Source organism: Vipera berus, assembly GCF_964194415.1.
Source record: "Vipera berus genome assembly, chromosome: 5".
In the NCBI taxonomy this organism is placed as follows: Eukaryota; Metazoa; Chordata; class Lepidosauria; order Squamata; family Viperidae; genus Vipera; species Vipera berus.
This window is the reverse complement of record NC_138207.1, coordinates 23,048,338-23,065,314: the sequence shown is the minus strand read 5'-3', so window position 1 is coordinate 23,065,314 and position 16,977 is coordinate 23,048,338. Positions and strand designations below refer to the sequence as shown.

At 37.2% G+C, this 16,977-nt stretch overlaps 1 long non-coding RNA gene across 1 annotated transcript; it reads right to left on the bottom strand.

Annotated features, from left to right (window-relative positions):
- Positions 1 to 6,821: 6,821 nt before the first annotated feature.
- LOC308668405 lies at positions 6,822 to 16,269 on the bottom strand. Its single transcript, XR_014026507.1, has 3 exons — positions 16,247 to 16,269; positions 9,253 to 9,290; positions 6,822 to 6,910 (listed from the first exon to the last, which is right to left on the bottom strand). It is a non-coding gene; the product is annotated as an uncharacterized lncRNA (long non-coding RNA).
- Between the last annotated feature and the right edge of the window lie 708 nt (positions 16,270 to 16,977).

Below are 16,977 nucleotides of genomic sequence, written 5' to 3'. Positions count from 1 at the left end.
AGGCTTGTGTTTGAGATATAGAAGGGGGCAAAGGAAAGTAAGTAGATATTGGAGTTTACCTTGGGTTTATGCTTTCCAAATTCAGTCTGTGACCTGGTCAAATCTGATGCACCTTCTCCCAACAGATCTAGTTCCCACCTCCCCTGTGATTTTTTAAATGAAGAAAAATGGCCAATTGTATTTAGATAAGAGAAGTTGCAAAGTACAAGGTTAGCTTCCAGAATCTTACATATAGGGATGAACTGGGCTCAGAGTTAGACAAACCAGATCTGAGCTGCAAAACTCTGAGTGATAATTAAAAGGTAAAGGTAAAGGTTCCCCCGCACATGCATGCTAGTTGTTTCCGACTCTAGGGGCCGGTGCTCATCTCTGTTTCAAAGCTGAAGAGCCAGCGCTTGTCCAAGGACATCTCCGTGGTCATGTGGCCAGCATGACTAGATGCCAAAGGCGCACGGAACACTGTTACCTTCCCATCGTAGTGGTCCCTATTTTTCTACTTGCATTTTTACATGCTTTCGAACTGCTAGGTTGGCAGAAGCTGGGACGAGTAACAGGCGCTCACTCTGTTACACGGCACTCGGGATTCGACCCGCCAAACTGCCGACCTTCTGATCGACAAGCTCAGCGTCCTAACCCACTGAGCCACCGCATCCCTTTAAGTGATAATTAGATTAAAGCAAAGAGAAAAAAACTGAAGACAAAAGGAGGGGATGGCAGAAGATGAAATGGTTAGACAGTGTCATCAATGCAATGATCATAAATTTGGACGGGAGACAGTGGAAGACACGACTTAGTGACTGACCAACAATAACAACAAAGAGAAACAAGAAAGCTCTGTTGCTGCCCTACCCTCTAAAGGTCACCCAGAGTTTCTCAGGCCACATCAAGTATCCATACTGACATGGGAGCTATATGCTCCCCTCAAAATATCCTCTAAAATCCAGAATGTTATGCAGTGATGTGTGGTCTTTCTGTATTCTTTCTTTATGCAGCCCATTCTCTTTCCCCATCTAGGTTTTTTTTCCCATGTGGCCTCACCTATAAATCTTTCATTAGTATTTATTTCCACTCATCCATTCCATAGTGTGTTAATTTGTCTTTCTTACTCTAATACTTTTGAGATGTTTGTTACTATAAAGGTAGCCTTTAGGTATTTTAGATAACAATAATAAAATAGAAGAAGGTGATTGTCAAGCATCTCCCTCCAATTATACTTGACTGGCAGATATTTGTGCATATATTTTTGCTCCCATGTGTAGACCCTTTTCTCTATCAAGTTTAGCTGCTTGAAACAGGAGAAACTGAGGGACTGATTGCCCCTGACTTTCCTTATTACAATAGCTCTACTTTTGGGCATTACCTGAATTTTTTATGAAAAATGAAAAGTAGGGCAGTGAGGGGATTACAAAAGAGTAGAGAAGATCCCCGAGTCTCAGTTTTTAATCATAAAAGGATTAAGCAGTAATATTTAATCTTCCATCTTCTTCGGTCTTCCTAGTTTCAAATAAGATAACTGTACATAATGTCAATCTTCCTTTTTGTAGCCTCCCTCTTCCCAGGATATGTGAAGAGTGAAATTTTGAAAGAAAGGATCATGGGAAGGGTCTGCCAGGATTCGGTGAAGAGATGAAGTAGAAGCTTGAGCTTTTATAAAGATGCAATGGCATGTGGGAATGACCTTGGGGGATCAGGTGAAGAGATGTTGCCTAGGGAACAATCAGATAAAAAGGGGGAGGCCTCCACAAATGCTTAATGGGCAAAGAAAGAAACTTAAAAAGGGATCCACCCCAAAGTATCAGATTGTTAAAAGTGACTGTGGGAGATTTGTATTTTCAAACTTGCAAGATTCTGTTAACGTATCCTTAAAGTAAAGTAGAATTAACTCATCTGGTTGTGTTTCCTGTTTGTTTTACCTGGGAGGGCTGACAAAAACTGAGGTGAACTTTATGCTACAGAGAACTGGTTCTTATGCAAGGGAAGGTATGTAATCCCCCCCACCTCTTCTGACAACAATAGGCCTTGTATCTCCTGAAATACTGCTTCATTTTGAGATAAAGGAATCTTAAATTGAATATAGGATATGGTATAGAAACCTATATCAGGTATAGAATATGATGCAGGGTTAAGAAGAGCAGAAAAATCAAAGTCTGCCTTGCATTTGACTGATACAAAGTCATTACAGGATCATAACTACATTATGTATATTCTGATCACAATAAAACAGTGGGGTGCTATTTGGACAAAACTGAGAACTCTGTTGACTATTTTCACGAGAGCTATATCTGCTTATTACAGAACTAGTTGGAAAAATCTTCATGAGCAATTGCAATTATTATGACTCTGCTCTTATACTTTGTGATAGGTTTATCTAACTTCACCGTTTTTCCTTTAGTCACATGTAACCTATGCAGATTTTGAGCTATTGATAAAGGCATTAATTGTAGTGAATTTTGCTTAATAACAAAAAGTACAGGGATCAGCGGATCCTGGGAACTAGGAGGGGGAAATGTGAGTGGAAAGAACATTTTAAACATATTTTCCTTTCAAGAATCATTCATAAGTCCTGATTTGTGTAAACAAGCTTTTAGAACCACAAGTGAACATGATTAAGCCTCCCCCAAAGGTTAAAAAAAGTAGAGAATTGAGCTGAGATGTATTTGTGCTTAAGAATGATTCACATGTCCAAGGTGTTCCTTGAAAAACCACTGGAAAATCTGCATGTGTTGTTTTCCTGACCCCAGTGAGCCAGTTAGATGCAGCTGTCACTGTTGGCATTATACATTGAAAGCTTAATTCTGTTTGGTGCCAGTTGCAGATGACTAGAGATAACTGAGATCAGTCATCTGCAAGAATTTTGAAGGGTTTTCTCATTCCCCAATGGACACAGTATACAGTGGCTGTCATCCAAGTATATGGAAATGGGGATGGTATCATTAAAGTAGATCTTGGCATAGCAATTAGCAGTTGCTCGTTCATTTCTTTCCTTCAGTTTCTGGGTAGGTTTTCTTTTCAGATAGTATTAACAGATTTTTCATCAAATAACTATTTTCAAATTATTCTTTTTTTAAAAAACGTGTTGTATATTGTAATCATATGCATTAGATTATTGCAATGCAATAGTAACAGGGCCACAGAACCAGAAATTATATATTATTATTTCCTTTTCCCACACTGCACAACAGCTATCTTGCTTCTTTCTCCAATGCAGAGGAATCTGAAGATTTACTGCCTATGAATCAAATGGCTCTGATTGAGTTGTTTTCAGAGGGGTTCAGCATGCTGAATCATTGACTCATCTCTCCTGGGAGCAAAGCAATGAAATATAAGCTACATAGTCTGAACTGAACATGTCCAAAAGGCTATCCAAACATTAGAAATAGATGAAGTTACCTAGAGAATCTCTCTCTCTCTCTCTCTCTCTCTCCTTCCTTCCTTCCTTCCTTCCTTCCTTCCTTCCTTCCTTCCTTCCTTCCTTCCTTCCTTCCTTCCTTCCTACTATTTGATTGTATCTATGGAAAATGAAAGTTCCGATCAGCCTTCATACCTTTAATGCTTTAAAATAACAAAGTTGGAAGGGATTTTGGATCCAACCCCTTGCATGAACTGGAGACCTATGCCATTTCAGACAAATGGCTGTCCAGTCTCTTCTTGAAAGCCTGCAGTAATGGAGCACCCACAAGTTCTGAAGGCAAGCCATTCCACTAGTTGATTGTTAGGAAATTTCTCCTTAGTTCTAGGTTGGTTCTCTCCTTGATTAATTTCCACCCATTGTTTCTTGTCTTGTCTTCTGGTGCTTTGGAAAATAGTCCCCCCCATCTTTGTGGCAGCCCCTCAAATATTTTAACACTGCTATCATGTCTTCCCAGTCCTTCTTTTCACTAGACTAGACATATCCAATTCCTACAACCATACTTCATATGTTTTAGCTTCCAGCCCCCAACTCATATATTTCACACTTGTACTCTAATTGAAAATGTGCAACTAGAAATTATTTATTTAACAATTTGGAAAGAAATCTGTAATGATGTTGATGATTTGTATTTCTGATTCTGGATGAGAAAACACATGCATAAAGTTTTCTGCCAATGATTTTTATTCATCTGAATTTATGCTGCAGGTCTACATTGTGACTTTTCCAATTGGAAGAGCTGTTAGGAAAAGAAAGGAAACATTTTTGGACTGTTATGAATTCTGCTACTAACTCAGAAAGATCAATTTATTATGGCAAATCACTGACACATCAAATATTCAACAGGACCAGATTACATTTGGTAATGTTAGAAATGTTTTAGAAAATACTAAGTAGCATTAGTTTCCACTTCTTTAGAAGTATTGTGAATTAGCAAATGTTCTAAGAGAAACCATTTATTTTCCCATTGGGAAACCAGTATAAATAACATAATAGCAGTTTATGGATATCAGCATACAAAGAAGTATGTATCCTTAGTTCAGACTAATGCCACTCTAAAAATTCTTTTAGCAATTTTCAAATCATTCGCTGTATGAAATTGGTGGAAAATCTTTTTGTAAGAGCACATTAGTTGAATTTCTCTTGCTTGGATGAAAAGATCTTGACCTTAATGCATTTGCCTTCCATTGTACAAGAATCTCTCCTGTACTCTTCAATATCCCTGGCTGTCTGCTTAAATCCCAAGGCAAAGAAGACATGGGAAGGGAATTTTTCCATTCTAGTTTTTCAAAAGTTTACAAGAGATGGCAGGGGGATCAATTTAATTGAAAAGTACTGTCACCCAAATCAGCATCTTCTTCCACTTTGCAGTGGTAAGGAAAGATTAAAACAATTCCATCAAAAAAGGATGTGTTAGAAATTCTAAAGAATTCTGGAAATGAGATGGAAAATAGGCCTTTTTTTGTAGGAAAAGACAACTTTGGAAATTGGGTAACAGATTCTGGGAGAGGATTAATTCAAACTGAGTTCATAATTTCCTTTTCAATGCTAGTTCCTCAATGAGATTAAAAAAATACTAGACAAAATTCTCTGTAATTGGAGCTTAGAACCTTATTTCCATATCAATTACTATATTCTAGCTCCCCAAAATTTCTGAGTAAAATGAGGAAGGAAAATTAATCCAACTGACCAATGAAGAGGAGGAAAAAATGCCCTTCCCATCAGCCGCCAGTTCCATTGTCTCATTTTCCCCCCTGCAATTACTTTTATACTAAAGAGCTTACACTCTCAAACTGATCTTAGAATAGAATAGAATCATAGGGCTGGAAGGGACCTTGGAGGTCTCCTAGTCCAACCCCCTCCCTGTGGCAGGAGACCGTATACCAATCCAGACAGAGGGCTATCCAATCTTTTCTTGGATTGATGGAGCACTCACAACTCTGGGAGACAAGCTGTTTTATTTGGTAATTGTTTCATTGTCAGGAAATTTTTCCTTAGTTCCAAGTTGGATCTCTCTTTAATTAGCTTCCACCCGTTGCTTCTTGTTTTGTGTAGGACAGTAGCAAAGTCATATAATGGTTACTGCTGATTTTAAGGTGCTCCAGTATTTTACTACTTGGTGTGAGATGGAGGCAGGACAAGATGAACTTTCCTGCCAATGGGAGCCCTTCCCATTCCACATTTTAAGTGAAAATGTTGCCCTACATATTCAGAGCTTAGCTGACTATGGAAGGAACTTCTGTCAGATATTGTGCAGTGTTGGCTTTATATCCATAGGATATACAAGGGTTCTTCACTATGATATTGGAGGATTACTTTCAATGTTAAATGAACCTAATTTATCCCATCTGGACTAACACAGAGATAAAACACTCTTCTTCAAAGAGTGAAACTATATTCCATCAATATAGTTCTTCATTTTTGAGAAATAATGTATACAAATATAATATATACCAGACATATATTTGATGAAACAGAATTAAAATAATGCAAATGTCTAGCAATTTCAAAAAAACAACTGGTAACAACTAAGACGGAATATACTTATGAAGAAACATGGAAGAATGACATTAAGCAAAAATAAACCAGCTCTGCTTGGTGCTACTCAAGAAGCAAAGAAAATAGAAAAAGGCCTAAAGCATAAAGTTGGAAAACCAACACATGAATGAACTACTCCCTTGTCATGCTTTATATTTTGATAGCCTTATGATCATAGAAAGGATTGCAATAGCAATTATATTTTCTACTCTAGTACCATTTTGCTTTTTTTTGGTACAAAATAAGCAACTGTAAATTGTTAGCAGTTCACTGCCATCCCATTCTGTCAATGTGCACAAGATCTATAAATCTTGCTGGCCATTCATCTGTCTATCTTGATATATCAGAGAGGGCTTCCACTTTTCCTACTTATTTGAACTTTCAGAGCTTGTCCTTCGAATGAATAATGTTCAGTTCACTGCTGTAAAAATAAAATCTCATTCTAGTGGCAGAGAAGAACAATTTGTTGTCCTCTTTGTTAGACCTAATATGTATAACCTGTGTGCACTGTGACACTATTATTCCCCTTTAGATACATTTCCTTGTCTTTCTTTCTGAAGTCTTTCATTGAAATGTCTTGCTTTACAATATGTTGCATTATTTCGTTTATTAACTATCATAGTTGCCAAATAGAAGATGGCCATGAATTTAGGATGATTCTTCCTAGATGAAAAGTAGATTGAAAAAGGATTGGAACAAATTTCTGTGCAGTGCCCAGCTTCCTCATGCGCTCAATCTAGGACTGTCAATGCCAGAAATACTCCTTCTGTTTGCCTGGCAAATGGATTCATTTAACATACTTGTAGATGCCTGAAGTCTGGTAAGTGATTAGAAATACCCACCAGAAACTATACTCCAGAACAAGAGAGGACCAGCTGATGTGCTTTTAATCTTCAAAAAGGGGAAAAAGTGGATCCAGGAAACCACAGACAAATCAGATTGACACCAATCCCTGGGGATATCCTGAAAAAGATAACCAAGCAATGGATGTGTGAGCATCTATAAATGAACAAGATAATTACAAGAAACCAATACAATAGTGTACTTGGACTTCAGATGAGAGGATAGAAGGGGACTTCATCAAATTTACAGATGACACCAAACTGGGGGAATTGCCAACACTTTAGAAGATAGACCAACTTGAACATTAGGCCCTATCCAACAAGATGCATTTCAGTGGTCAGAAAAGCAAGGCCCTGCACTTAGGCAGGAGAAATCAAATGCACAAGTATAGAATAGATGGTACCTGGGACAACAGAGGTAATGGTTGAAGTCTAAAACATCTGAAAGAAACAAGATTGCCTATCCATGATCAACAGAAGGACCATGCCAAAGTTGACTGTAATATAGGCAATCTATGTTACAAAGACAAAGCATTACACATGAACAGTTGATAATAGATATGCAATGCCCATCTGGTTGTCATTTAGAGGGACCTGCATGTCTTTTTCAGGTATTTCCATATAGGAAAAAAGAGCATATAGGAAATGAATCCTTAGTTGAAAGAAGCAATTTCGTTTTGTTTTTGCTGTGGTAGTTGGTGATAGATTTAGAAATGGAGAATTAATCACTTAAATGATTGTATTCATTTTTAAGCACTCTTCATATGATTGATGAAACCGAGTAAATAGCAGTGAAAAGTTCATTTTCCTCTTTTGCCACATGTCATGGAAAGCATCAGCTAAGCAGTAAAACACACACTTGAGAGAACAATGAATCTAGCTTTCTCCATAATAACTTGAAGGCTTACACAATGTGGTTATTTACATCCTTATAAATTTCACAAAACTCACTGAACAGATGGTGAATGAAAATAAAGTCTCCCTTTAATTCTCCCATAAACTAACTCAGATGGAAAGTTTTCAGGATTTTGTAGATTATATAAAATCACAACATAGGTTAAAGTGGTGGCAAATAAACAGGGCATTCATATGAATAATTACTTGGAAATAATAAATCAATGCGATCTAAAAGCAAAGAAGCATGCTTCAGGCTGAAGAGCTTACATGGAACAAAGCCCATAAAGAAAAGGGATGATTTCGTGGCGCTCCACCTCTCTGGAAGCAGTTTCCTCTCAGCCTGGCTTGGGTACCAGGAAGTTTCACCACTAGAAGATTAAATTATATCAAGTTGGTGGCTTGTTTAACAATATTTAGTGGAAGCTGGATGGCATAGTGAGATACAGTGCCACAGGGATACTGGTATTTGCAGCCATGCCATTTCAACCTTACTTTTAGAGTAGTAAAAGAAAACACACACACACACACACACACATCTTGATGAATATTAGTTAAAAGACCGAAACCTGTCCCAATCATGCGGAATATAAATATAAGGGCAGCCTTTATCCTATATTTAGAATGCTGAGAATTGAATAGAACTCCCCTGTACTCTGCCCAGAAGTCTGTAATATCATTACCATGAGACCCTAATAAAGAAGTTGAATGCTGGAAAAAAACAAAGTACTAGTTGACTGGCTACTCATAGTCTCAGAAAGCCTGTTACTCCACTGACTACCTTCACACTCCCACCCCCCAACTTCATTAAGAAACCTTTCAGTGAGAAATCAACTCTTTGCTGAATCAAAGGGCTCCTTTGAAACTTTGCCAAGCCCTATAAAATATAAATATTATATTTTAATATTTATTATAATAAATATTAGGGTTTGGTCCCACCAAAGAATAAAGTAGCAATAGCTACTAAAGCAGTGTGCCTTGATGTAGCCCAAATTTAAATGTTGCAAGAATATCATTTCTTTCATCAGAATGACATCACAGTGCTCCTCCCTTTTGGGGCATGTGTACCATACCCCAACAAATGTAGAAGAGAGGCAAGGTTAGTGCAGCTATAATGCAAAATGTTTTCATCAGTTTAACCATCTGTGATCCATAGATATCACTAAGCCAAAATCTTAGCAGGGCAGGCTTATTAGCCTCTTAGCCAGGGGTCAGCATGACTGGCTGAGGAATTCTGGGAGTTGAAGTCCATAAGTCATAAAAGGGCCAAGTTTGAAGACCCCTGCTCTTAGTCATGCAGTTCCTCAGATCTTAATTGAATGCTCACCTGTTAATTTTTCTGATACCTCTAAATTCTTCTTGGAGACTGGAACATCTGATTTTCTTAGGAAAGTTCAATAGCTTTTTTGCTGACAGTTCCAAAGCCGTCTGACATAGAGCTCAGCTTCTCAAAATTCTCATCTTGAATTAGACCAAACATACTAGTCTGCTTTCTAGACTCTTTCTCTTTCCATCTAAGGCCATGAAACAAGAACAATGAAATGAAGAAAGTGATAACTATCATCCTACCTGACAATCCCTGGTCCAAGGTCTCACCCAGTCCGTGCCTGGTCAGAAGAAAGCAAAGGGTTTGAGAGATTCAAGAAGTCTCTAACTTTTCTGGCTGCATTAACTTCTGGCTTGTTCCAGACTAGAGAAATGAGTACTCAACCTACATGAGAATACTTGGACTTGTAGTGCTGACATATCAGGATGTTAGAGGAAATTGACTTAGAAAGACCAGATTTGCTATGTAGAAATTGAGGAAGGCATTCATGGGGTATGATTTATTACTGATTGTCATTTTGCCAATCTGTATTAGTTTTTATAGCTATCTTATATGCTGGTCAAAAACTATTTGTTTGACTAATACATTGAACAAGATTGACAGAGCAGCACTGCATGCTCAGTAGCTAGCAATACAAATTTTTCTACTCTTCTATGTGGCTGATCAGCAGTTCCTAAACTAAGACTCCACAGCCAAGTTTATTTATACCAAGTAAATGCAAGGTTTTGTTCAGTAATATATTTAAGTAGAAACTTCATGACCTGCAAATAGGTATCAGCCTAGAGGAAACCCCTGTTTAAACAAGGAATAATTTATATGTTATTTTGGCATGTAATTTCACCCCTGCTGATCTGGAAACTCATTACAAGGGAGCAGGGGTTGCTAATCAAGATTTCTAGGATCTATTCTCTTTCTGATAAGCCCAAACACCATTATATTATCATCTTCAGCTGATATCAGCTACTATCTAGTCTTACCATAAATGATAAAGTGTTACATGGTGTTCTATGGCCTTTCTAAGTATAAATGAATAACAGTAAATCATTTAGAATAAATTAACTTCTTTTGGGTTCTCCATTTCAAGCACATTCTTTACTGCATAGTATTTATTAATATATGAAGTCTCTTCCCTACATTAAAACAGAAGGGCCAAAATTACAATTATTTGTCCACCTTGTTAAATATTGATATTTATCCTGTTTTTAGTATTTATTTCAGCTTCTGAATTTCATTCTCCAAATATCTAAATGGTTATCACACATAAAAGTGGGTGGATTTAGTCTTTATTGCTCCAAGGGCAGGATTAGAAGCATTGGAAGCTGTTGCTGTAACCATTGCTGGAAGTAAAGAAAAGATTAGACAACCTTTGTCCAGGATGGTACAAGATCTCCTGCCTTGAGCAATGGGTTGGATTAGAAGACCTCCAAGGGGACTGGAGGCTAAAACTTACAAGGAACGGTTGCTGGAATTGGGTATGTCTAGTCTAATGAAGAGAAGGATGAGGGGTGACATGATAGTGTTCCAATATCTCAGGGGCTGCCACAAAGAAGAGGCAATCAAGTTATTTTCCAGAGCACCTGAAGGCAAGACAAGAAGCAACAGATGGAGACTAATCAAGGAGAGAAGCAACCTAGAACTAAGGAGAAACTTCCTGACAGTTAGAACAATTAACCAGTGGAACAACCTGCCTACAGAAGCGGTGAATGCTCCAACACTGGAAGCTTTTAAGAAGAGACTGGACAGCCATTTGTCCGAAATGGTATAGAGACTCCTGCTTGAGCAAGGTGTTGGATTAGATGACCTCCAAGGTCCCTTCCAACATTATTATTATTATAAAACTTTTATTCATAAAACATGAAACTCAGTCAACTGAACATTCAAATTGACTGGCACTAATGTTTGACATGGGTATCTCCTTAAAATGTAAGATGTTCCAAGTAATGCAGTTTTTTGTAGCTTTGCTGGAGTTATTGCAGGAAGCTGCAATTTTTTGATGTATTTTGCAAAGTTTTTGGACATAGTTCCCAGTGCCCCGATGACAATGGGTATCACTGTTACACATTTCATCCATAATTGCGCAGTTTTGATGGCCAGGTTACGGCATTTCATAATTTTTTCCAGTTTTTTTTCTTCGACTCTGGCATCTCCTGGTACAGCGATATCAATCAACTGTACGCTTCAGTTCTGTATGACTGCAATATCTGGCGTGTTGTGTTCCAAATGGCAATCTGTCTGTATTTGGAAGTCCCACAAGATCTTCACCCTCTCATTCTCAACAACTTTTTCCAGCCTATGTTCCCACGACTTTTCGGACACAGGCAAGTCGTATTTTTTACACAATGCTCAGTGGATTAGTTTAGCAACGCGATCATGTCTAGCTTTGTAATCAGTTTGCGTGATTTTGCTGCACTCACATATTAAATGTGAAACAGTTTCAACTTTGTTGTTGCAAAGTCGGCAATTTGGATTGTCAGTGGATTTTTGTATCTTCGCTTTCATGGCATTAGTTTGTAGTGCTTGTTCTTGAGCAGCTAGTATTAAGCCTTCCATTTCTTTCTTGATGGTTCCCATCTTAAGCCATGCCCATGTCAAGTTGTTATCACATTTTCCTTCAATATTTTTCAAATGCTGTCCATGCAAAGCTTTGATTTTCCATCTATTTAACCCGTCATCCAGCCGTTTTCCCTTATATTCTGCCTTTCTTTCTGTTATTTTTATAATGCTCTCTGTTTTTACAGCCTGTAGCAATTTTTCTGTACTTTGATTTACATAGTGATTCAAACTTCGTTTTTCTTCTTCTGCAGTTTGGTGGATTTGCAGTAGCCCTCTGCCCCCTATTCTTCTTGGCCGGTACAACCTGTCGATGTCACTTCGTGGATGTAGAGCGTGGTGCATATTTAAAAGTTTACACGTTTTCCAGTCTAGGTGTTCTAATTCAGCCAAAGTCCAGTAGATAATTGCAGCTGGATAGTGTATCACTGGAACTGCCCATGTATTAATGGCTTTAATTATATTTCCAGCATTCAGCTTTGATTTTAGTATTTTGTGGACTCTCCTGATGTATTCCTTTTGTGTTGACTCTTTGACTTTTCCATTCAAGATGTTATCTGTTTCCAATATGCCTAGGTATTTGTAACCGTCATCCTTTGCTAGTGCTTTCATAATACTTCCGTTCTATTTTCCCCATTTTTCTTCGCTGCATGGATAATATAGCACATTTTTGAAGTCCAAAGTCCATTCTGATGTCACTGCTAAACAGTTGAACTGTGTTGAGTATTGATTCAAGTGCAGTGTGGCTTTTCGCATACAGTTTTAAGTCATCCATTTATAGTAGATGGTTTATCTTGCCATGCTGGCTTGAGATGTGGTATCCCAGTTTTGTGTTTCATAATATTATTGTCAATGGAATTAATGCGATGTTGAACAGTAGTGGTGGAAGTGAGTCCCCTTGGAAGAGCCTTGGTGGAGCAGTGGGCTAATGCCTCCTTAAGTAACACCAGCTGCCTGCAATTAGTGCAGGTTCGCATCCCACCAGGCTCAAGGTTGACTCAGCCTTCCATCCTTCCGAGGTAGGTAAAATGAGGACCCAGATTGTTGGGGGCAATTAAGCTGACTTTTTAATAATGCCGCTTGGGGTGTGTGTGAAAGCCCTAATAAGCAGGCATATACATAGAATGAAGGCTACTGCTAAGCTTGTAAGCCGCCCTGAGTCTTCGGAGAAGGGCGGGATATAAATGGAATTAAAAAAAAAGATTCCTCATCTGATGTTGTTGTTGTTGATGATGATGATTAAAATTCTATGCCCTAGAATTCTATGAAAGGATTAAAAACTACAAGCAAGTAGATTCAGACAAGATGTTAGTAAGCACTTTCAGATTGTTAAGGTGTAAATCATGGTTGCCATATCTAATGGTGATTTTTCTATCACTGCAGATCTTCAAGCAGAGATTCAATGATCATCTGTTACAGGTGCTAAATTGGATCCTGAGTAAGGGGTTAGACTCGATGATCTCTAAGATTTTACCCAATTCTATGATTTTATGATTCTCATTCATTAATACATGGATAAAATAACATTTAAAAATATGGGTTAAATCCCATATATATATCCCATATATATTCCATATATATATATATATAAAATCTGACTTTTCCCCAAATAACTGTCTTTCCATCATGGATATATATATGAGGTAGCTACTTTTGTCAAATTGAAAAAATTTAGGCTTTCAAATGAACTTGGACAAACTAAACTAATACTTTTAGATATGTTGGGACCCCAGTGAACAACAATAAATCTTAAGTTGAGCAAAGCTGCCTTAAAACAGCCTGCTTAAAAACCCTCTGCCTACTGTCTGCATACTGATGTTGTTAAGCTCAAGGTCAGCAGACTTTGTTACTGTTTGTAATTTGGTATTGACCCGCTATTGCCTGTTTGCGCTCAATTTTAACAAAAAAAGTCATCAATTAGAATAATCCAACAAGTGTCATTACAAATTGATTTTCAAATTTAAATGTCAGTGCCTTTGCATATCACACCTAGAATAAAATGGATTTTTGTTTACTGCTCTACACACTAAGATTCAGCATTCTTTGCCAAAAGAAACTATTGCATTTATTTGTTTTGGTTTGTTGCTCAAAAATTGCATTCCTTCCCCTCTCCCCCTCAACAAAACCTTCCTCATTTAAAAGGGATTTGTGCAAGAATTTTTTTGTCGATTCATCATTCACAATAGTAATTTTCTTCTAGGAACCTTTTCCTTCTTCCTTTAAGATTGCTTGATGAACTAAACTTTAACATAGACTAGGTAACATATCATTGAAATGGACTGATGGAATTTAGTAGCAAAAATAAAGTTTAAATATCCATCTGTAAAAGGAGATTTTTTAAAAGTGTCTTAGCACTGACAGTGATCTGGTCTGCAACTTTTATTTCTGCTTAGCCATGAGCCTCATTCCATAAAAATGTATCTAATATACACAGGAAGATATTTTAGTTTCCCAGTATGCTCTTAATCATGCTTGGAGACAGCATATAAAGCTCAAAAAGTTAGACAAAAATGCTGTATGGTATTTCAGATTTCAGGTATATTTTTGCAATTTTCCTCTTCTAAGGAAATTGCTGGATATTCAGCTCATTCATGCTACAAAAATAAGATGAAGTTTTATATGACAACCTTCTCAACTTAAGCTTTAGGTGTTTGCACCTTTCTGTCTTTTTTTGAATATTTTTAAGTGTGCCAGACATACACATAAAAACGTGATCTAACTATTTTCTATCTGGATTGTGGTTTCCCAATATGTATTTAGGTTTTGTATGATGACAATTTGATGTTCTATCATTCCATTTTAATAAGCACATTTCACAGTTTGATGTGATCAATAGAATCTAAAGCTGTTTTATAACTAAGGAATCACATACTTTTTTAAAAAAAATATTATTTGGATTTTTCAGTTATTCAGCATACATCAGCAATGCTGTACATGTAAAGACTCTTGTACTTTGGCCTTTTCGAAAAATGGCTTCAACATCTAGCATCTTTCTTGCCTTGTAGGGCTTTAACCTGTGTTAGATGACCCTAAGAATTATTTTTCTTGCCTGTGAAATTAAGGGCATTTTACAATAGTTGGATGAGTCTTCTTTCTCTGGTATTGTTATGTAGGCTGATCTCTTCCAATCTGTTGGCCTTTATGTTTTTCAGATTTGCTGTTGTAGTTTGATTGGAAATTATATATATTCCTTTTCTGCTGCTGTTCCTTTCAGCAGTTCATTATCTGTTTCATACTGTAGTTTCTGGCTAAATCTTTCCTGTAATAACTGAATTCTTTCAACTCGTTCTACCAAAGTGGTTAGTTTGATTTCTGTGTACTCTGTCTGGTGACATCTTTGTATATCAGCATCATTTTGGTTGTTTGAAAACGGTGTTAGCAATAAAGAAATAATTGGATTGGCAGAAATTGATCAATTGCTCTCCTGCTTTTTTCTGTTTCCTAGCCCATGCAGTTCAATTACATTTTCCTCCTTAATATTTCCAGCTTTGACATCCTCCAACTATAGCAGTACATCTTGCTAGCACGTTATGTGAATTTCTGATTGAACTTGACAATAAAATTTATCAATTTCCTCTTCTTCTGCATCAATGGTTAGAATGTAAACGTGGATAATTTTCCTATTAAAGGGTTGTTCATGAAGTCTAGCTGATGTTATTTGGTCATTGGTTGCGCTGTAATCATGTTCTATATCCTTCTTGATTATGAAAGCAATGCCATTCCTTCTCTCTCTCTCTCTCTCTCTCTCTCTGTGTGTGTGTGTGTGTGTGTGTGTGAGTGTGTGCTGATAGTAAACAGTATGATCTTCTGACTGAAAGTGTCCAATTTTAGTCCATATGAATTCACTGATATATAAGATACAATGCCTAACTCCTTTCATCTTTCACAATGTTCATGCTTCTAATGTTCTACATTCCCACTGTAATTTTATCTTGGCAGATTCAGATTTTCTTTTCTTGCATGGCAACATCCACAAGTAGACATCCCAAAAGCTTTCATCTCACCATGTCATAATCACCAGTAGTACTCCAAAAGATCCTCAGGTCTTTCTCAGTAGCATCTGGAGTGCCATCTGATCTGAAGGACACATCATCTGGCTCCATATCATCAATCACTTTACTCTGTCTGTTTTCTTGATAAAAATACAGAAGTGGTTTACTGTTGTCTTTTCCCATGCAGTATGAAATGGTGTATTTGCTGTTGTTACCAAAGTGATGTTCTGCCTGATGGGTCTTCCCAATATAAAACCTTCTTGTTTTAGCTGGGAAACTGGGATGACATTCATGCTTGGTTGACCCTGTTGGGATAATGTATGCTTTAGCATAAACCTCTGATGTCCCTTTTTTCATCTATCCCAGCCATTTTTCATTTTTTGCGTGTGTGTGTGTGTGTGTGTGTGTGTGTGTGTGTGTATTGATGTGTGTGTTGATTTTAGAACAGGCTCTCTGTTTTTATAGATTTGGGTGTGTGTGTGTGAGTGTATCCTACTAGAATCCATTAGAGTTTGGCAGTAACAATAAATCTAAATAAGTAAATAAGCAAACAAGCAAATAAATGTTGTGGTACATTAATGGCTGCTAGTTGAGTATATTTGAAAGGGATGGTTATCAAGATTGTAGATTTTCAAAGGTTAATTCTAAGCAGGAGAAATGAATTTATGAAATTATTGTATGCTAAAATACTTACAGATAGAGAAATCTGTTTAACATCAATACCTGGGAAGATCCTAGAAAAGATAATAAAAAAACAGATCTGCGAACAGATCTGCATACAACATATTTGTTGTATGATAAGAAGGTAGATAATGTGTTTAAAGTGCATATTTTAAGACAAGCATTGCTGAGAGTTTGGAAGAAGTATAGACATAAGTTAGATTACAAGATGCCGTTGTGGGCAATCCCGAAACATGCAATAGAAAACATAAATGTTGGCTTCAAACATGATGTGACTACGTATAAGGAGATCTTAAGCTTGGAAAGGAACGTCTGGTGTTTGAAGCCGTACAATCTCTTGCGAGATGAGAAGATCGTTCAAACTTGGTTCCAATATACTCAATTACGTGCCAGGTGGAAAGAAGATCAGAAAATTGGTTTCTCAATAACTGATGAAAATTTGATAAAGCAAATTAGAAACCAGGGTCCAGCACATATCAAACGGATTTATCTTGCATTGATAGATATTGACTCAGAAACAGAACTTGTTAAAGACTGTATGATAAAATGGGCCCAGAATATTCAAGAAGTTATTACAATGGACACGTGGGAAAAGATCTGGGTGAGGAACGTAAAATTTACGCAAGCCCAAAACCTAAGAGAGAACTTTTATAAAATGTTTTATAGATGGCATTTAGATCCTAAAAAGCTTGCAAGTATGTATCCGAATTATCAACCTAAATGTTGGAGGTGTGGTGGCGAAGA